Raw genomic sequence first — 21,947 nt, 5'->3', positions numbered from 1 at the left:
GAGAGCTTTGATTTCCTCACCTATACATGAGATGTATGACCCCGATGATCTGTAAGATCCCTTGACCTCTATAAATCTTCCCCCACATATTTCTTTGTCAAAATGTGAATTTTACCGTGTTGAGGGCTATATTTCTACCGTCTTAGTCCATACACCATGTTCAAGACCCAAAGCACCACACTGGAAGATGCTTCTGGAAATTCTTAGGAAGGAAGCTGAGAAGAGCACCCTCCAGGACTCCTTCTGTCTGCTCCCCCAGCCCTCTCACTAGTAGGCGAAGCCATCAGTAACCAACTGGCTTAGGAGTTGTCAGTGAAAGTGCAGTGTAAAATGCATTATTGGTAGTATTGTTTTTATTTGCTTTTTAAATCAGTTTCTTACAATTCTACTGCGTGGAGGTGGTATGTTATAGTAAGAGAAGTGCTGGCCCAGGAATCAAGAGCCTTTGAGTTTAATTCCAACTCCAGCTCTGCCACTGTCTGGTCCTCAGGCAAATGACATTTACCTTTCTTGGGCCTTAGTTATTTCAGCTGTCAAAAAGGGATTGTTAAAACTTTCTTCCAATTCTAAAACTCTGCTACTAAGTTCTTTATGTGAGAACAATACTCAGATGAAATCCTATGGACAGAAAAGCATTTTGTCTCTCCTTTCTCCTTTCTTTGCCAGGCATAATGAGAGTTGGTGTGGAAAAAAAAAAAATCTCTGTGAAAAGGTTCATTCAGCCTTTTCTTAATAGATTGAGTGGTTGGTATTTCTGCTGGCTTCTGAAATACATTACAAATCACAATCTGGAAAAAGTTCCAAAGCAGCTCCAAGCCTTCCTGCTGAATTTGGATACATCTTCAGGTCTTACTCTGTAGCTCATCCTTAACAACTGACAAAATATTTACTTTGCTCGGTACAGAAAAGGGTAACATTTTCCAAAATATTAAACTAGGTTGGATTCAGAACACAGACAATGAGGCAAAAAGTTGGACCTCTGTTTGAAGCCATGTCATTGAATCATTTTCCAGAGTGCCATGAGAAACAGAGCCTGAGTGCGTGTTTGTGCTCCACGGTAATTCTGAAAAGGACAGAAGCCAGCCAGTCCCTGTCTAGCGTATTCACTGGTGTGTAGACCAGAGGTTCTCAAAGTGTGGTCCCAGGACCAGCAGCATCGGCATCACCTGGGAACTGGTTAAAGATGCAAACTGTCACAACCCATCCTAGAGCTACAGATGTGGCCCCACAGTCTGTGTGGTAATGAATCCTCCCAGTAAACAATTCCAGGGAAATCTCATGCTAGGAAGAGTCTGAGAACCACTGGTGAGGTGGTTATTAGCTTTGAATTAAAAGTATGAAGCAATGACGAGACTAGTAACTTAAGTTCTCATTAATAAATTTTTCTAATATAAATGAACTGGAATTGGAAACCTGGGCGTATTGCCTTTTGAAATGCTCTCCACTCTTTACCTCCACCCCTGTGCTCTCCCCATCTTCCTCTACCCTCTCCCCAGCCCCGCTTACAGGTTCATGACAATAGTCTCTGAGTTTTACTTGGCTGTTATTCAGGACGGTAAAAAGGCGCAGCAATTTGTTTTAACATACTTGCATGTAGCTAGTGATTTTGATAAGCACTAACTGCACTTTTAAAAACCTCTCATTTGAAGCCTCTCCTGAGATAAAAATGTGGACAAAAATTGAACGACTACAGTTTATCATTTTCTGTTCTATTAAGCAAGGCTTATCATTCACAAATTACTATTTCTGTAAATAAATTGTGATTTTTTAAATTAAATTACTGGAAATTGCTGTAGTTGCCCGCTTTAATTAAGAAATAGACTACTGTTTTAATGACTGTGTTTTTTCAATAAAATTGCAAATACTTTCTGGGAGAAATTAGGATAATCCTCACAAACACCTCCCTCTTCCACTCCTACCTCACTCACGTGTGTTACCTGCCTGGCCGCTGCAGGCATCTGAGCTGTGACCTTTGTCCTGCAGTCTCATGCTTGGCGATGTCATTCAGTCCCAGGGTCCTGCATCTGTTGATTTGGAAGGCTCACAAATCTGTAACTAGAGTGTGATTTTGCTCCCAAATTCCAGCCAACATCTCCAACTGCTTCAGTATCCTTCCAGCACCTTAAGAAAGGAAGGGAGGGAGGGGAGAAAAGAAAGGGAGGGAGGAAGGGAGGAAGGGAGAGAAAGAAAAAAAGAAAGAAAGAAAAAGAAAGCAAGGCATGAACTCAGACTGTGCCAAGAAAAGCAGGATGTACGTTCATCCTGTGTCATGTACTGTTATGTGTTAGAGTAACATGTAGTACGTCCTCAATAAATACCAGTTCCCTCTCCTTTCCTTCCCACCATCCCGATGTCTGCCTTCCGTGTTTTCTGGATCGGCCTTTAATTTTCCTTCCTCCTGCCCCCAACGCTATCCTCAGTCCCTGTCACTGGGAGGATAGTAATGCTGTCTTGATTGGTATTTCTCCCCTCTGTTGTATTCTATGTGCTGCTGCCAGATTAATCTTCTGGAACCACCTCTCTTAAACCATTCTCTGCCTCAAGACCCTTTAAGGACTTCCCAGTGCCCACTTAATAGAGGTAAAACTCCCCAGCATGGCATTTAAGAGCCTCCCTGTTTGGGGTCCAATCTATTTGTTCAGACTTCATTTCAAGCGCCGTCCTTTATCTACACCAGGTCCTCGGCAAACCCGACCGCTTCCCCAGCTGTCCTGTCTTCCCTTGTGCCTTTGCTTCTGTGCCCTTCCCTGACTGTACATCCTTCGTTTTTGTCCCCACTGTTGAAATCCACTTTGTCTTTCATGCTGAAGGTGACCTCTTACAAAAAGCCTTCTCCAGGCTGCCCAGTGAGAAGCGCTCCCTTTACCTCCTAAATTCTAAACATGTCACATTCCTATCCTAGAGCCCTGGATGCTCTCTGTTTTATAGTGAAGTCCATCAGGTTTATGTTGTAGGCATCCCACAGTAGGGGGTGGGGGAGGGGAGGCAGCAAATACATCTGGCTCAGGCCTCTTTGCCTTAGAGGATCTGCACATAAGAGGAACTCAGTAAACGCTGCTTGAATGAATAAATGACTGAATGAAAGTCACTTTTGCTCTGCCAATAACTAAATACTGTCATTGCCTCCTCAGTTAGCCAAAAGTTCCTTAAACTGTATGGCAAAGTTTCCCATTGACTTTGCTTTTTTTAAGAACTGGGAGATTAAAACCATCAAGTCTGTAGCAGTAAAGATTCTAAAACTACACATAACTTTCCCTTGACACTTCACATTGATTCTTTTAGCCTGATTTGCCCAAAAGGAGATTATTTGATATATATATTTTTTAATTTGGCACAAGAAGCAAATTTTACACATGCATATTGTGAAAGCCAGGTATCTGCTTACAACTTGGACATGGTAAAATACTTAAAATCAATCTCTTTGGCTGCCTCTCTCCAAACTCCAGAATGTCTGGGACAATTTTGTCTAGCTTTTTCCTTCTTCTGTCCCAATTTGAGAAGCAAATTTAAATATATTCTAAGGTAAGGTGGCATGACTATCTCTTTTGGCATACTTGTTTATGTAACTGTTTTATAGTCAATAAAAATATACAGATTTTTTTATGAGTATCTGCAGTTAAAAGAATGGAAAAAATAGGTTTTGTCAAAACAGTTTTTTTTAATTTTTACTCAAAATCTCTTTAAGAGAAAGTGCCTTGTCTGAAAAGAGATCATTTGGAATGGTGGTAACAGAGGAACTCAGTCATAATTTTCTGAATTCTTCTATTTTGATATTTATCCACTTGTTTGACTTACAAAAGTGCTCTGGTGTAGTGAAAAAAAGTCACACCTGTACAAGCTTACCTTAAAATGACAGTTCTAGATCCCCTTCTCCATTAACTTTTTAATTCAAGATCGTTTTTTTGGATTCAATAATTGCTCAAATAATTCTGCAAACTGCTGTGAATATTTTTACCGAAGACTTTTATCTCAGCATGAGCTTTCAGAGATGAAAATACAGGCAGTTAACTTTCATTGAATTTGAAATGCTTAGGCCTCAGAATTTTTATAATTTTATGAAAATTATAGAGAAACTACTTAACTTAGGTAACCATTAAAAAATTAATGGAATTACAGAGGGGCAGTTAATTCACATTCTGTCTAAGGAAACTCTGGGATGTCAGGACAGGCCACCAAGCATCCTATTTCCAAAGATAACCTAATGCCCTGTGGAAAAATAATTAACTGTATGAATTTCTGTCACTGAGTTAAGACTTGAACAAAGATAGTAGACTTCTCAGAGGTAGGAGGGTTGTCCCAGAAAGCAAGAATCTTACCTGGAGTCAGTCCGTCAGTCAGTCAGCCTGTCAATAAGTGCTTATTCAGTGCCTGCCGTACACCAGGCACTGGGCTAAGTGCTGGGATACAGAGAGAAGCCAGGCACTGCCCTGCCACACGGAGCACGGTGTCTAGTGGAAAGGAGCCATCACAGCAGTGCCAATGCCTCTGCCCTGGGCCCTTCCTTCACCCCCATCCAACTCAACTGGCATCAGGAGGAGGGCTTTAGAAAGCAGCACTGAGAGGTATCCTACAAGTGTCCTCCAATCTGGGATCTGGAGATTCCTAAATTCTTTGACCTAAGAGATTATGAGACTGGAAAAAAAAAAAAGGCAAAAAATAGACCCACTCTTAGGGCCTAAAATACCTGTATGATGATGCAGAGGTCAAGTCCTTCCATTATATGCCAAAAGAGCCGTGATCTCTCAGTTAAAATCTTTTGGGTAGCTTGGTGCTCCTTTAACAGGTTCTTTAGATGCAGGACCACTCACTCAGCTGCCTTAAGTGATTGGATGGGGGGAGGAAGTGGGGTGCGGGGTGTGGCCATTTACTATACGCTGGGCCCCGGGGCAGCCAGGAAGAGCCGGGGCCCCAGAAGAACAGAAGTACATGGCTCTTGAATCAGTGGTCTGCATTAATGGCCATTCTCCCAGGGCCCACTTCTCCTCCTTCACCTGTTAGATAGCTATTATCTAGCTTCCTTAAGCTTCTTTGGTTCTATTTTTTCTCTTTTTTATGATTTTCAAACACTTTTAAGCAGCAAAAACTTTTCTTCAAGCAACATCTTATACTTAAAGCTGATAAAAATGGAAATAGTCTGAATAAAGTGGGTGTGGGCTTGGTTCCTCCCTGTGGACCTCCCCTCACCCTTACGTCCGGCCCTTGTGTTACATCCACAGACCTCCAGTGACTCCTTGGAATGAGCTCTGAAAACCTTCACTCTCCCCTTTATGGCTTTCTCATCGTTTACTTTTCCCCATCACCTAATATAACCACTGTAGGCCCTCAAGAGAGAATCTAATGGGCTGTATCTTGACTTTTTGCACTAGGCCTATTTACAGAGCAGACTATTCTAGAATGAAGCGGTCACCCTTGATCCAATCAGTTGAGACCAAGGTGGGTGTGGGGTTAAGTGGTGCAAAATGTGGCTACATGGGTCTGTCCCTCTAACCGGGGCTGGATAAGATGGTGGCCCTGGGCGGGGACTGTGTGTGTGGTGGGCACCATGACAATGTCTAATGCATGGGGATGTGGGACCTTGCTGGCACCCAAACCAGCAGAGTATGTAGAAAGACAGAAGCATCAAAGAGCCATAGGCCAACACAAAGGAGAGAACAGCTGAGGAGCAGGAAAGAGAACCTGGGCAGCCATTATGGGGATAGGACCCTCCTTTCCTTACACAAATGAGAGAGACTCTGAGGACTCTGGCCTCGGGGGACTGTCGGAAGCTCAAAACCAATAAAGAAATGATTGTCACCAAATTGATGGGTGTGGTCTGGGGAGCAGGGAAAACAAAGGTAACTTTCATCTGCCTCTTTGTGTAGGTGTAGAGCTAGCTTTTTAAAAATGTGTTTTTTTCCCTTTCAAGTGTAAAACACCAACTTATTCTCAATTTAAGAGTTCAATTCTTATTCCCGGGAAGTCAAAAGTTGCTTTTGTGGCCTCATGAGACATTATTTTGAAAGGTGCTTGGCCGAGATCTTTTTAGCTGTTGGATCACACCAACACCGTGGTAGAAACCCAGATGGGAGGAACTGTGATCTTTCCAGCCAGAGGAAGCTGAAGGCCCCTACGTGGGCCCTGTGCCTCCTGCGGAGGGAAGGCCTGACTCCAGGAATGCCCTTGGACTTGGCCGTGAGGCAACGTGAAGAATGCAGCTCTATTTCCTGCAGTTTGAACAAAGTACTTAAAAACGATTTGTACTTACTACTCACATTTGAAGACCTTTGCCTCCAAGAAGTCTGAAGAGACTCAACTTCTAATTCCAGCACTGGCACCAGCTTAAGGTGTAATTGAGCTCCACTTGCCTAGCCCCTTGGTGTCTCTTTCTGTGAAAGAAGCATTCCACAGCTAATATTTCCCAAGTTGGGAATCCCAACAAAGCATTCCCACAACCTAGTGCCAGTTCTCTTCCACCTTCTCTGGGGTTCTATCCCGAACAGATAGGTGGTGCTTGTTGGCAGTTGGAAAAAAGATATTGTATCATGTAATATACATTTCACATTTGCAAGTTAATGCCTTAAAATCCACTAGAACACGTAGTGGATGCTACAACTCCTGCCGTACAGGGAGACTGCTATGACGTCACTGATTGTGTGTCTCACACGGGCTGGGCAACCATGGCCTGGCCAACTGGTCACTCTTATTTCATCAGATAACACCATCTTTGCAAACCACCCTCCGCAGAAAATGATCAGGCCGATACCATTTAATTTTTTTTCTTAATCCTTTTATAATAATTTCATTGTTTGGTTGCTTCTGGTATTTGGACTCCCAGAAAAATGATTTTTGACTATAGTCATGGAAGAACTTTGTTGGATTATGTAGTACCATTTCATATGCAGCCTGCCCCATTTACAAGGCCTCATTCAGAGGTAAAAACTGACATTACATCACACTCTACATGACATTTCATGATCTTAGTGTTTATTTTATTTAAAGGTAATTTAAAATGTGGTTCCAAGCTCACATAACTTCTCTTAACTTACTATTTGCTAGAGTTCTCATCCCAACGTCCTTCCTTCTTTTCACCCTCAGATTAGGAGATTGGCTTCTAGAAGTCTACAGGGTCAACCTGATTATGTCACTTCCAGGTTTAAAATCCTTTAAAGGATCCCTGATGTACACAGCAGTTTCCCAGAGGATGGTATGGATATTCCTAATGATGTGTGAAATTATTTTAGGGACATACTGGTGAATGTTTTTACTACTTACATATCTATTTTACTATTTATTAGGAAAAATATAAGTATATATGTTTAAAGCTAAACTGAGGCATATTAAAAAGAGTTTATTTGAGCAAAAATCAATTTGAATTGGGCAGTGCCAAACCAGAAGTGGTTAGAAGCACCACACAGATGGGAGCTGGGGCAAGACTTTTATAGAGAAGACATGGAAACAAAGCAAGGAATTATTTGATGGGCTGTAGCTCTAGCAGTTGCCTTATTTGGGAAAGCCTAGTTGGCTTTGTGATCTGTTGTTCTTAGGTGTTGATTACTTAACCTTGAGGCATTTATAGGCTTAGGTTTTGGCATTAGAACCTCCTCCTCTAATGGCTTCCTTGTTTAATTAATTTTACACATATTAGAGTAAAACTATAGTATATATTACATAGAAATTATTATATATTAAGAATATATTGTATATTAATAAGAATACTATACTATCATATTATTGTATTTTAATAAAAGTATGTATATATCAAACCATTGTTATTACTGCTTAACATGAAAAGTAATGTAAATCAGTCAATATATTATAGAATCCATTTTTAAAGTACTAAGAAAATAGTAGTCCAGGTTGTTCACAGGTGTGGCAGAGTTCATAAAGATGGTAGGGACTGGCTAAAAGTAGAGGAACATTGAGAAAGTTCAACTCCTTAAGGTGTCTCCAGCTCTCTATCTTGCCACCCATCATTTCAGCCACTCAGAACTATTTGTTGCTCCTTAAATATGCAATAAACTCATTCTTGGGTTCTAGCATTGCATGACCTTGGGAAAGTCATTGAAACTCTTTGGGCCTTAGTTTCCTCATCTAAAAGAGGAATACAAATAAAATGGCCTACACCCAGCAGAGGGTTTTTTTTGAAGAAAGTTACTGGACGTAATAGTACTTTGTAAACTATAATAAATTATACAAATATAAGGGATTATAATATTTCATCTTTGTGTCTCTCATAGTGCATAGCAAGTACCCACTGAATATGTGTTAGGGAGTAAATGAATGAATACCATGAATGCTCAAGTTTAAAATGGCATTTATTTAATTAAGTGAGTATTCATAGAATGGCAGGGCCTCATGCAGAAATATTGGAGAAAGCATTTTTATCTTCAAAGAGTCAATCTAGTGGAGGAGACCAACACCTTAAAGAGGTGCTTGCAATGTCAGGTATCATGTTAATGTTATTTTTTTTGCGGTACGCGGGCCTCTCACTGTTGTGGCCTCTCCCATGGCGGAGCACAGGCTCCGGACATGCAGGCTCAGCGGCCATGGCTCACTGGCCCAGCCGCTCCGCGGCATGCGGGATCTTCCTGGACCGGGGCACGAACCCGTGTCTCCTGTATCGGCAGGTGGACTCTCAACCACTGCACCACCAGGGAAGCCCCCATGTTAATGTTTTTTATAATACAGATTATGATGAGGAGCATTAATTCAGCTAGGCAAGCTTCCCAGGAGAGGTGATGCTGAAGCTGAGTCTTCTAGGGTGAGGAGTTGCATCTTGATGGACGAAGTGAAAAAGGGAATGTGGGCATAGCTGTAGATCAGCATTGCCTAGCAGAAACATCATGCAAGCCACAAATATGAACCAGACTAAACAAAAGTACAAAAAAGCAAGTGAAATCAACTGTAATCATATATTTTATTTAATTCAACAAATCTTAAGTATTATCATTTAGCAGATAACCAATATTTTTAAACTATTGATGAGATATTTTGCATTCTTTATTTCATACTAGGTCTTCGAAATCTGGTGTGTATTTTACACATAAAGCACAGGTCAATTTTAACTAATCACATTCCAAGTGCTCAATAGCCATGTATGGCTAGTGGCTATTATCTTTGGCAGCACAGGCATAGATGATAGAGGAAAAGTCTGGAATATTAAATAAACTGTGAGTTCCTTGATATGCCTTTTGCACAACCTGTGTGTGGACAGTGGGGGATGAAAGGAAGAGGTAGTCAGACACCAGACCACAAAGGCCTTAGATGCCAAGTCAGGAGAGTCTCAGTTTAATCATGAGGGCATTCAGGACCGTTTGCTGCCTTGGACAGGTTTTATGTAGATCAACTTTAAGGTTTTGAAAGATTATGCTGGCAACTGTGGGAAAGGTTGATTGGGGAGGCACAGTGCAAAGAACACTGGTGGTGTTTCTCAGTCTGTTGCATTTCTCTGCATTTAATGAAACTTTCATATAAGCTCTAGCAATTAGTAGACAACTGTTCTCAATTTCCAGTGTTTTATGTTTTTATCACTTTTCTGGACCTTTATGAGAATTTTAAGGGTAAGGTGGAAGAAGAACTGAGACTATCAGGTTGTAAGAGAGAAAATATTGGGCTGAGGCTAAGCAGCTCCTGGTGAATTCAGACAGATCCTGCCCTCCACCAAAGCTCTTTGTTCAGGCATTGTGCCATTACTAAACACGTGCGTGCAGGCCACCTGTCCTTAAGGCAAGGTGTATGCATTGAAGGAAATATCTCACCATCACCTTCCAAATACTTTCTTTTCCAAGATGTTCCAACCCCTAAGTTCTATAATATAGCTTTCCTTTTTGGGGTAAAAATTGATTGTTTTCTAGGCATCTTCTCTAAAAAGGCAAATATCTTAAATAGGTTACTTATTTTATCACCATAACCTGCTTATAATTTGGTTCCTTGCTTTGCTTTTCCCTTTGCTGCACAATACAAGCTTTCTGGATTCCTTTTTTTTTTTTTTTTTTAAAGGATTGCCTACTTTACAGGGTGCTTTCTTTTTCTTCCCATCTGCCCTTCCTCCATTTTGTTCCACAGCTCCATTTCAACTCCATTGGTTTCTAATCTAAAAACAGCACACCGGGGCTTCCCTGGTGGCGCAGTGGTTGAGAGTCCGCCTGCCGATGCAGGAGACATGGGTTCGTGCCCCGGTCCGGGAAGATCCCACATGCCACGGAGCGGCTGGGCCCGTGAGCCATGGCCGCTGAGCCTGTGCATCCAGAGCCTGTGCTCCCCAACTGGAGAGGTCACAACAGCGAGAGGCCCGTGTACCACAAAAAACAAAACAGCACATCAATACATTTTTATGTGTGAAAGGTAGAGCAAATGAACATAGAAACGTAAAATGGTGTTTTTTCAAAATGATATGCTGGCCATGCCCCCTCTTTCTGATGCTCTGGAAGCTCCCCAGCTTATGCTAGTCTCCTGAGCCAAATGATAATAACTAAAATGTATATGGAGCAGCTGGCAAGAACAGAAGCCAGGAGCAAAGCGAGGTACTGTCCTCACTGATGGGGGTGCTGTCCATGAGTCTCACATCCCCCCCACTTTAAGCACTAGCCAACCCGCCTGTCCCTGAAGCCCAGAATGTGACAAAAGCATGTAAAAGTGGCTGAAGCCTGAGGTGCTTCTGATGTCACCTTAGGGTTTGGACCATAGTCAAACTCTACCTGACACTGCAGGCTCTACCTGACACTGCAGCCATTTCTCAAATCTTATATTTTCAACCTAAATTTTAAAATCTACAGTTTCTTAAATTTCAAAACCGAGTCCTTGGATTACATGACCATGGTTGATTGATTGATTTCGCTCAAATGAAAGACCAGGAAATTCAGGAATGATTGGTAGATTGATGAGATAATAAAGAGGAAGGGGGGAATGAACCCTGTTTAGGTACTTGGGAAATCGCCTCAGCTTTGCTGGGCCAGTTGTGAATAATTGCTGTTCTGTCTCTATCATGTCCACAGTTTACTGAGTTAGTAAATCATTAGAAAAGACTTTCTTTCTTCCTTTCTTAAAAAGAAACAAAAGTATCTGCATTTTGAGTTAGATGCTTCTGGGAAGCCAGCTCCAGTGCCTGCCTGGCATCTGTCCATGGTGCTCGAGCAGCAGGGATGATGTTCTGAAAACAACAAAGCCCTCCTAAAACATACCCCCTGCCCAGCCTTGTGGGACTAGGGTGGCCAGGGGGTTAGTGGGTGTGGATAACGTCAGAGGGAGGAGAGGAAAACCTGGGCTTTGACAGTTTTTCCCACTGTTAAATAAAACACTAGGCAACTAGCCTTTTTAGAGGTAAAATTTTTCTTTTTATGATCTCTTCACACATTGTCCTCACTCATAAAAGAAGAAAAAGTAATTAGGCTCTGGAAGACTGCATGTGGTCTATTCCTGTTGTTTGTCAATTGTCTTCTTTCAAAGGTAGATTAGAGTGATTAGTGATAATCAAATAAGTATCCTAAGGGGGTTTCCCAAAGAAAAGAGAAAATCCTTGAGATTTTCCCACTTGGTTGGGAGCATCTGATACCTTTCAGGAACTTTGTCTCAAAAGAGAAGAAAAATTAACTGAGCACTGACCTGGAGGTTTTGTCTTTGTATGGGGGGTTGGAAATAATAAAGTTTATTGCTGGAGAAATATAGTAGGAAGGGAAAAAAAGAATTCATCCAACCAGTGTCACCTTGCAGGATCTTCTTTTCTCTTAAGGTAGATTTTTCACATGCTCTTTTTGGATTGGGGTGGGTGAGGATTCCTCAGACAGATCCTGATTAGGATCATTTTATCAGGGAAGAATGGATCCCAGTTAGACTCCAGAGCCTAAACCAACACCATTGATAACAGGGTGGAACAGAAATACAGAAATACTTGGACCTTGAATTTTCATAGTGGCCTTTCACAACTGGGGATGAATATTCTATGATTCATAACATCAGCGAAAACTAATTGGGGGATGAAGATGAAATGAACTTCAGTCAGACTGGCTGACAACACAGCAAAGGGATTATTCCATGCTGAGCTCAGATGCACAGCCCTTCCTGGGGAAAAAAATTAATGATTACTCCATGGCCCTGTATGCATGCGTTTATCCATTCACTCATCAGTCATTAATTGAGGGCCCACTAAATGTTAGGTAGGTGGTGTCGGGGATTTAAAAATGACCAATACAGGATGCTAACCTTAGAGGGGCTGAAATTCTAGTAGCAGAAGTGGGTTAGGGAATGGCCACAGACAAGGTAAAGGAGTAGAATGTGTGGAAGGCACAACTCCGGAAGACAGGCTTTGTCTTCACCTGGAATGCCATGAGGACTTTATTCCATGCAAGATTTTTTTTTAATAGTGTTTAGTATTTTCTTTTCATTGTTGCATGTCTGCATCAGGGCACATGTTATGTGTTTCTATATTGTTGGAAGAAGAAGAAAATCTACAGTTTATTTCGATACTTTTGCACATGGCTTGGCACGTGGCTATATTTTATCAAATAATTGCAGGAAAAATATGTGGGATATATACGTGCCTATAGGCCGTTTCTGATTTGAAGCTAAACCTGTGTGTGAGAAAGTAAGTGTCTGAGATACGTTCCTGGAATGAAGAACAGGAGAGTTTTTCTGCTAAATGCTTCCCCCAGACTCTCCACCTTCCTCCCTTCTCCCCTGATACATTTTTATTTTCTTGAACCAGTAAGCCCAAAAAAGTTGTGAAGTTTTACCTGGCCAGGATATTTTGGTTTGTTTGATCCTGGGAAGCCTCTGTGGGCTTTACAGGCTGTGAGCTCTTGGGAGTGGAGCGTGTTACGGCTGGTGTCTCTCCTGGTGACCTCCGTGGCCATCTGGGCTGGGACTTGCGTCTGCCCGCTCAGCCCAGCAGGGCAGGACCTTGGCCGTGAGTTTGCAGATGCTTCACTCAGACTCCGCTTCCGTGACTCACGCCATCTGTTGGCAATTTGTCGTTATTCTGGGGTCAGGGGTTTCAAATGCTTCCGTCCCTGGAGTCCTTCCATGGAGCGCGCTGTCTGACTGCAGTTTTCTGACACCAGCTTCCCATTCGGTCTCAGGCCAGACCCCAGCGCTGGGTCAAGCTGCCCTGAATGTAATGATAATGTTCTTTGCACTTTCAAGAGCTTCACACCAAGTCCCTGCCCCCTCTTGAGCAAGTTACGCTCTTCGTGGGACTCGTTTGAAGTTCGGCCAAGCTGGCAGCGTGGGGTTCCATTTTTACAAGCTCTAGAAACAGTAGGCTGCAGTCCTTTGTGTCACCAGGCCATCTGCTTAGCTTTTTCCCCTCTTCAAACTGTAAGGAAAATGAGCTACCTCCACAAGAAGTGCACCCCCCATTAAAACCCGTTTTCATTGTCAGCCCAAATGCCACTGCTTTGTCTGTTCTAAACCGCATTCCTTTCTCATACCTCTTTAAGAAATTTTATTTGCACCAAAAGCATAGACAACAATAATAATGAATATATATTCAATGTTTTCTACATACCAGGCACTGTGCTACATCTTTTGTGTTCACACGATTCCCTTTTATCCTCAGAAAAAAAAACATGAAAGAGGTACTGTTCCTATTCCTGTTTTTGCATGTAAGGAAATTGGGGCTCAGACAGGTGAAGTAACTTACCTATGGCTGTTCTGCTACTTAGTGATGATACCCAAACCTAAACATCACCACCTGGCTCCTGAGTGCAAGAGCTTAACTTTTTGTGTGTACTGCCCCCCTCTTGATATTAATTCTCCAATGCTTTGAATTTGAATTAGTGCCTTTGACTAATTAATGCCTCACTCCTTAAATACAGCATGGCATCCGTTAGCAATTCCCGTTCACTCATCCACCCAACAAATATCAATATTTATTGTGCATCCACTGTGTGCCATGCACTGTACTGGGCCCTGAGGACGCAATTATGAAGAAGTCTTATCTCATGGAGCTTATAACGTAGTTGGGGCTACATTTATTTATTTAACAAACTTTTGTAAGGGACATTGTACACTCGCTGTGCTAGAGACCGGGCCTATAAAGTCAAAAACGATACGATCCCTCAACTGTGTGACTCTCAGAGTTAAGATTTCCAGTATATCGGGACTCTCAGGGACCTGCAATTCCAGGATCAGGAATCAGAAGAACTGGGGGCCAGCACCAGTATGTATGATGTATGTTCTGTCCAAATCATTGAACTTCTCCCTCCTTTGGTTTCTTCATCTACTCTAGAAAAATCATCTCTACTCTAACTGAACTTAGGTTCGCAGGAAGGCTAGGGTTTAGAACTGCGGGGAAAGAGAAAAGAGGAAAGTCTAGGTTCATGAGAAAAGCAGGAAAAAGCTTCAAGAAGTGAATTAATCAGAAAGCTTTTGGCTTCAAGTAACAGAAAACATGACCAATGACTTGAAAAATGAGCAATTTATTTTCTCACATAAAAAAAGTCAAAGGGTAAGTGTTTCTGGTGTTATTTCAGTTGCTCAATGATGCCACCAAGGACCTCGTTTCCTTCTAAGTTTCTGATCTGCCACCCTTACTGTGTTGGCCTTTCGTCTTCAAAGTTCATGCCTCGTGGTTACAGGATGATTCCTATTGTTTCCAGAATTATTTTCTTATAATGGTGTCCAGAGCAGAAAGGAAACCATAGGAGAACAAGCCTTTCTCCCTAGTGTGGCACTTTTTTTGGTGCTTATTCTCAGCTCCTGTACTTATCTCTCCGTGGATCTGTACCAACAGCCAGCACTGGTCCACAGACCACACTCTGAGTGTCTGATTGAAAGGGCTTCCATGAGGAACTAGTTATTCCTCAGGCGTAAATGTTATACATTCCTGTTTGCCCTTCGCTGGCAATGTTCCTCAGATCTCTCTAGATTTTCCTACACAAACGTTGATTGACCTGATGTTTGCAAGGCCGCCTGGAGAACTTCTATCCATCCTCACAGGGCATGAGAAAAATGATCAGAAAAAAACAAAAACAAAACCCCACAACCTCTGCAGTTGATCCTGTGCTGGGCACAGGTGAATGTTAAAGTCACTTTTAGCAGGGTCAAGAGAGCTGCTGAAAGAGACAGGCCCTGGTCGTACTCAGAAACCCTGTTTTAGCCCAGAATTAGTGCAAATCCCCCGTGAAGCCCAGCCTTTGTGAATGAGACTGAGCCACATTAGGGTTATGTGGTGCCCTTTTACCACTCATCCTATACCCCTGACTCAAACCAAACTTGCTTGACAACTTTTTCCTCAGGTCCAAACTCAAATTTGACTGTCACCATCTTCCCACTTCTGGGATGGGTTGTTAAAAGACAAACAGAAAGAAAGGAGCCAGGCAAAGAGAGTTTATTCCTGTGCAGCCCTGCTCTTAAACCTCCTATCAAAATTTCCACTTTCTATTTAATTCCCTTTTATTTCTGTTTAACAAATACTTTCACAGTGCTTATTGTGTGTCAGGCACCGTTCTAAGGCATTTGCAAACAAATTCCTCATGACAGTCTTATGAGGTAAGTTCCGTTACCCTCCCTATTTTATAGGTGAGAAAACTAAAGCACAGAACATTTAAGCAATATCTCAAAGTCACACAGCCAGGTTTTTTATCCTTGTCAATGTATCTTCTCATCTGGGGTAAAAAGGAAAGTAGAGGGAAGGGTTGAGAATGAGTGGGAGTAATAACAGTGTGAGGAGAACTGAGCCTCAGTCCAGAAGAAACAAGGCTTCTGGCATGAGAAAGCAGCCACATCTCAGAAATAACAAAAAAAGGATTCTAGTCACCGTAAGGGAAAACAAACTTCAGTATGAGTGGCAGGGTTGGGATGTAATATGAGAAAGCAGAACCAAAATCACATGTATATCGTAACCAAACTCACATCAAAGGACATGGTGATACATCTGTAGCAATAACAATAATAAAATGGCTATGCTATTTTGAATATTATATGGCAGCTTAAGTATGTAACTTTGTTTAATTTTACAATCCTATGAAAGAAAAAAAACAGTTATCCCCATTTTTCAGATGAAAAAGTTAATAAAGGGAAAAAGAGGTACAATCACTTGCTCATAATCTCACAGCTACCGATTGGCAGAACCAGAATTTCTATCCAGTTTTATCTTGACTCCAAATCATAGGCCGTTGTTATTCAGCAACACTGTCAGAGTTAGTGACTCCCAGGCCATGGGGGAATGGGACGGGGAATCCTAAATCTATGTGCCCAGTCACTATGTGTCCAAGAAGTCTCAGATCTAGGGCACCCACAGATAAAACTAAACCAGTTATTAGTTTGTTTTCAATTGGAAAAACCCAAGAAAGGTAAACCTAACCCCCCCCCCCAACTAACTAGAAACAGAACACTTCTACTTCCTAGAAGTGGCAATGTCTTAGGCATCTTGCAAGAGGACTGTCCCACATGATGGCTGAGACTATGTGCCCCCGACAACCTCACTGAAACTTCAGTGGGGGGGGGGGTCTGTCTCTTACACCAGGTTGTGTGTGGTCTATAGAAGGTGAAGTGTTATTGAGCCTGACACTGATCTGATGCCCTGGATGGATGACCCACTGGAGGTCTGGGGTTCTGCCAAGGTTATTTCCATCCTAGATACACATAGAGTTTGTTGGCAGATAGAGCTGGTTCTTGAGACTCGACCAGAGGGTGTTTTCATTACCCCACGGGGCTTGTATAAATTCATTCCCTTCCGTTTACAGTAATCTTTGGTCCAGCTTCTTTTCGGTCGTTGATAAACAATCAGTTGATTGTGTGGGAACATTTGCAGTTGCATATGTAGATGCTAAAGCCTTACTGAGTGCAGAACTGGAATTCTAGCTAGGATATTCACGGTTTATCTAAAGCAATTCAAGAAGGTAATAAAAGCCAAATAATTCCAGGATGGGTCATTCGGAGTGATATTCTTGGAATGCTAAGTGAAATTGTGAAAATAGCATTGATAGGCATTTCGGAAGAAAGACAGAAACAAAGAAAGAAAGAAAGAGAGAGAGAGAGAGGGAGGAGGGAAGGAGGGAAGAAAGAAGCTCATGCATTCTTGGAATTGACAAGGTACTTTCCCATAATTATATACTTGCTTGGTACCCTAGTCTTATCTCCCTTTGGATGACCTCCCAGTTAAAAATAACCAGATAAAGTATCCTTGATTCCAAAATGCCAGGAATCTTTTGACCAGGTGAAGTCTCATCTTTCAAGATATCTGATGTTAAGTCACCCCAGATCAACCTGTACATTTTATTTGGTGACATAGGTATTGTTATAGTATTGCTACAGGACAGTGGAGGAAGGAGACTTTCTATAACTTGTTTAAGAAGAGAAATAATTCTATATTGCCACCCAGCTATGGTTCAGAAGTATTGCTCTGGACTACTGCCTTACTATCACTGAGGGTGAAATAGGAAGAGAAATCCCCTGTGGTGTGGGGGGAAAGGAAGATTCAATAGATGGAGATTTTCTGGAGAGAGTTGAGGTTAAGGGAAGGGAAAAAGCAACAAGTGTTTGTAATCTGTTCTTTTCAGACTCATCTGTGACTAGATGTCCATTCAGTCTGAACCAGAAAGCATTCTCCATCCACACCACAGACATTATCAAGCTCACACCTCTATGGAAAAGCTCTTAACTCTCCCCTCCTGCTCTCAGCACAGACATAGCTAATCAATCACAGCACTCTTCCCTGCCAAGCCAAGGTTTAGCATCAAAATCCTCCTCACCCCAGTGCTCCAGGCAGATCCTCTCATGTGCCGTGACAGTTAGCACATGAGTTGAAAGCTGCTTACTTTCTCGGTCAGCACTGGTGATGCAAACATGAATAAAACATAGCACCTGACCTCAAACAGCCCACAGACTCTTGAGGGAAACAGATCTAGCAACAGTGACTGACAATATTTTGAGATGAAATGATAGAATTATATATTCAATGGTGTGCCCACACAGAAGGAAAAGCCACTGTCTATTCCTGAAGGAGTTTTTCCCAGAGGAAATGAACATGAACGAGACTCGAAGGAGGAGAGACTTCACTTCTTAGTCAAGATGGGGTAGGTATGGGGGCTCTGAATAGCTTGATCTGTGACAGTGCTTTCTCAGCCTTAGGTCTGAGTGGGGGAATGGCAAGGCTCTGGGGGCAAGGGACGGGCCAAAGGTCAAGAGCTATCTCTCCTTGATCACCAGGTAAGATGTTGAGGGTTTTTCTTATAGAAAAATTACCCTTCTGCAGCATGTGGACTCCTTAGGGGCATAAAATTATTACAAGGGCTCCATGAATTCACAGCGCATTGAGTAGCCTCCAGTAACAGGAAATGTGTCACATGGGTACATGGGTGTGTACTCATAATGTCACTGCTAAGAAGGTACAATGTGCTTGGAGCACAAGATACAGGGGAAAGAAGACTTTCACCCTCAACAGTTTAACCCGAAGTCCACAAACCAAAGACTGTGGACATAGGGGGGTACCAGCTTGGAGAATCAATTTAATTGTGAAAATGCACTACCTGTACAAACTGGGAAAATGTGAAGAGCTTAGAAGACTTCTGGACATCTACTCAGGTGCTTTTACGGTATTTTACAGGTTAATTCTCCTTTTTTTTTTGACAAATACATAAATTCAGTTTGGGTTCACAAGCTCATAGCATCTGTTACCCCTAAAGCCTTTTCCTGACAACCCAGAGTACTTGAACTTACGCTCATTCTCTGAGCAGTCATTATATTTAAATAAATACTCTATAAAGGAAGTAAGCTCAGCCATTAATCTAATAGTTCAACCTTGAAAGAAGAAACAATCTGTAACGTTATCACTAAATTAGTAGCATTAAGGATCAGCAACCATTATCATTTTTAGTTGAGCGTCACACCTCTCAAAGCCCAGTTAATGAACAAGGCTTTCGCGTTTATTCATCAAAATATTAAACACTAGCCAGCCCTCATTACACAAGTTAATATTATAATAATCTCTTACATTTGTATAGGACAGCTCACAAAGCACTTTCTCTGATGTACATGATATCTTTCGAAGCTCACAATAACCATTCAGGGTAGAAGGAAAAGTATTATTAAACCTAGATTAGTGGTAAGTATTGCCATTATCCTAGGTCTGGGTTTTGTTTGTTTGTTTGTTTGTTTGTTTGAACAAATATCTGTATAAACAGAATGAAACAGAGGATTGAATAATTATCTTCAATGAGAATTTGGGGACAATTAAGTGTTGGCCCTTTCCCACACCGTGCCAGTTAAATCATAGGAGGGTTATGCAGGGTTTATAGGAGCCGTTTAATATTTTTCAAGGTGAGTAGGCACCCCAAAGATGAACCAAGTGAACCTAATAAAAAATTGGGTCCCCTGGCAACCAGGCAGCATGCAATTTGAGGAATTATCCCAATTTGAAGCATTGCTATTAATAGCACATTTTCATAAGTACAGAATGTACTCTGGGAAGCATGAAAAACAAAGTCAAATTTGTAAGAAATTGAAGAAAAAGGAAGGAAGTTGAAATGAACAAGACTGAGAAGGAGAAAGGGCTGGGGTGCTAGTTGCCAAGGAAAGGTGAAATAGCAGGTGTGTCATCAGTACGATCCATCAAAGGAGAGAAATTGCAGGATTTATTGTCACTTCTTCTTCTAGACAGCATTTTGATATGTGCAGCAGCAAAGTGTACTGAAATGGCATCTATTTATACAAAAGTAGTAAAAAAAAAAAAAAAAAAAAAAAACAACGGGTGTGGAGAAAAACACAGCTTCCAGAGATTTTAAGTGTGTCGAGTTTCATGGTGATTTGATTTTTCCCCTGAGGGTTCTACCCTAAATTTACTGCTTCTTTCATTTTACTGATACTATAATGGAATTTGATACACTCTAATTCAGAAACTAAAATGTTTATTCATTTCACATGGCAGTACAAAATCCAATCAAGAATAAAGATTGCCCCTCCCAAAGCTAAAATCATACAGAGTGATAATTGCTTGGAAAAGAAATAAACAAGCTTGAGATGAGGGTGCTGTTCTTTGCTATCGGCCAATGAAGCAGTTTCAAAAGTGGGACTCTTCTTCCAGATTTTTCCTGCAGAAATATTTGTGTGTTTCTATGCAGGAAGGACAAACACTGGGAACTTGATGGCTGTGGCTCCCATTGATTGATCACTTTGCTCGGGGGGCTTGCAAACATCATCTGTTATCATAGCAATGTAGTCCGTGTATACCCTCAACAGTGGTATCTTATGCCGCAGTCTAGCTTATCAGCTAGAAGCAGAGGCTTTCACAAAATACCGGTCTGCGGTCAAGTCACAAAGATTAGGGTTTGAGTCCTGGCTTCTGCCCACTAACTGACTTAACTTAGATAACCCCTGTAAGTTTCATTCAGTTTCCTCATAGAGTTAGTGGGAAATAAATGAGACAATCCATTTGAGCCATTCAACACAGAAACAGGCACATAGTACGTGTTCATTTAAAAAATGATTTGTAAGTGTGTGTAAAGTTTATAAAATAATAGCCAACATTTATTGAGCAATTTATATACTATGTATTGTCCTAGATATTTTGCATGTCAAAACTTGTGTAATCCTCTCAGCAACTATATGAGGGAATGCAAAATGTTCAGCCCACAGTGAGAGCCAACTACAAAATTACACAAGACTAGCCTCACTACTGACACCCATTGCAAGTTCAGGGGTCCTTGAAACCATCCTCAGGTTCAAAAACCCACTAGAAGGATGCACAGAACTCACTGAATGCTGCTACGCTCCTGCTTATGTTTATTACAGGAAAAGGATTCAGATAAAATCAGCCAAGGGAATAGGCACAGAGCAGAGTCCTGGATGGATCCACATGTGGAACTTCCAGTTGAACAGCGTTAATTCCTCCTGGTGAGGACATGTGACCCTGTGCACAGAGTACAGCCAGCCAGGGAAGCTCACCTGAGCCTTTGGTGTCCATAGTTTACTGGGGCTCAATCACATACTGCCTGCATGGCTGACCTTCAGTCTCCAGTCCTTCCCGGGGGCAGAACTGCTACCACTTGGCCCAAAGCCCTCATCATAAAATCACATTCTTAGATTGGCTGGTGGCCAAAGTTCCCAGGTAGACAAAGACACTCTCCATCAGGCAGGATATTCCAAGGGTCTAGAGAGCAAGTCCTAGTAGCTAAGAGCAAAGACCAGACCTCTCTTTGGGTAGGTTAATTCTTCATTACGAATATTCCCATCTCATAGAGGAAGAAACTGAAATGCAGAGAGGTTAAAAAACTGGCCTAAATAAATAAATAAATTGCCTTAAAAAAAAAAAAAAAAAAAAACTGGCCTAAGAGCTCCTAGCTGTAAGTGGGAGAGCCAGGATTCAAATCTAGGCAGTCTTTCCCTGGAATCTGTAAACATTACCCCTTGCTGTCTACTGCTGTGTTCATTGAGTCTACGGAGATCAGACTGCTGATAGATAGTAGGATCTGGATTTGAACTTGGGTGGATCTGATTCAAAAGTTCTTGGTCTCTCTGTTTTCCTCTGGCTTTTCCTTGCAAAAACATAAGAACCCCACTGACCAGTGTCTAAGAGACTCTTCTTTGGCTTCTTGTACCCCTGAATGCAGATGAAGTTGCTAGCAACCCTCCCTGGGTTCTTTCTCTGGCACATCGAGCTATGATGAACATCAGTGCCTGGCTCAGAAGGCAAGTGCTCCTTAGTGGTTTCCTGGGACTGCCTTATGACTATTAAGAGTCAGTGGAGGGCTTCCCTGGTGGCGCAGTGGTTGAGAGTCCGCCTGCCGACGCAGGGGACACAGGTTCGTGCCCGGGAAGATCCCACATGCCGCAGAGCGGCTAGGCCCGTGAGCCATGGCCGCTGAGCCTGCACGTCCGGAGTCTGTGCTCCGCAGCGGGAGAGGCCACAACAGTGAGAGGCCCGCGTACCGCAAAAAAACAAAAAGAGTCAGTGGAGTTTTTATGAGCCCTGAAAATAATATTATCTATGAAACTAATAATTCTGTATTATTTCTACAGGAAGAAAAAATGTG

General features: G+C 42.0%; 1 protein-coding gene and 1 long non-coding RNA gene across 8 annotated transcripts in view; one reads left to right on the top strand and one right to left on the bottom strand.

Moving 5' to 3' along the window:
• AIG1 (androgen induced 1) overlaps positions 1-21,947 on the top strand; it is a 236,382-nt gene that overhangs the window by 139,686 nt on the left and 74,749 nt on the right. The gene's annotated exons all lie outside the window — the stretch shown is intronic.
• The window catches only part of LOC309811391, a 35,360-nt gene that overhangs the window by 6,274 nt on the left and 7,139 nt on the right, over positions 1-21,947 (bottom strand). Inside the window, exons 2-4 of one of the 3 annotated variants that reach the window (XR_014295148.1) lie at positions 12,708-13,308; positions 6,252-6,365; positions 1,929-2,121 (exon numbers count right to left, since the gene is read on the bottom strand). This is a non-coding gene — a long non-coding RNA (uncharacterized lncRNA). Of the gene's footprint in view, positions 1-1,928; positions 2,122-6,251; positions 6,366-11,527; positions 12,037-12,707; positions 13,309-21,947 lie in introns of those variants that run through there. The other 2 variants (XR_014295149.1, XR_014295150.1) reach the window with 2 other exon arrangements.

This window comes from Mesoplodon mirus, assembly GCF_964341445.2.
Source record: "Mesoplodon mirus genome assembly, chromosome: 10".
Taxonomy (NCBI): domain Eukaryota; kingdom Metazoa; phylum Chordata; class Mammalia; order Artiodactyla; family Ziphiidae; genus Mesoplodon; species Mesoplodon mirus.
The sequence above is the reverse complement of the archived record's forward strand: the minus strand, read 5'-3'. Positions and strand labels throughout refer to the sequence as shown.